A 518-nucleotide genomic window follows, 5' to 3' on the forward strand; every position below is an offset into this window, starting at 1 on the left:
TGGAGATGAGGTAGGAACCCCCCAATACCCTGGAAGGGGACTGAGAGTCAGTGTGGGGGCTTCCCCAGTCCCTCACCCCCAGGAGAGCCTTTCTTTCTGGGCGGTGTCCCTGGAAAGACACCCTGTCCCTTTAAAGGGGCTCCCTAAGCAGGGAGATTTTAGGCCATTTTCCCTTACTTTGGCCAATTTTGGAGGAAGGGCTGCTCTTAGCAAACCGTGGCCCCTTGTACACCCGGCAGCCGCAGCTAATGACAGGCCGCGGGCGGCCCGGGGAGGGCGCCATGGCTCCCACAGGCGGCGCCGCTGCAGCCCCCGGCCCCGGGTGCAGCCAGGCCCCGGAGGGCCCGGCGGCCAGGAGCGTTTTCCACAAGGCCGGAGCAGGCCCGTGCGCCCCTGAACTTGGCCGGGGGCGCCTTCCTAAGCGCGCGCGCGAGTCGGAGCCTCTTCCAGCCCGGCATTTGCGAGGCCCACACCCGCTCTGCTCCTGCAAGAACAAAGCTCGCCGCTGGACACTGCCC

Source organism: Echinops telfairi, unplaced genomic scaffold (assembly GCF_000313985.2).
Source record: "Echinops telfairi isolate 266 unplaced genomic scaffold, ASM31398v2 ScPeMD7_30;HRSCAF=105, whole genome shotgun sequence".
Lineage (NCBI taxonomy): Eukaryota > Metazoa > Chordata > Mammalia > Afrosoricida > Tenrecidae > Echinops > Echinops telfairi.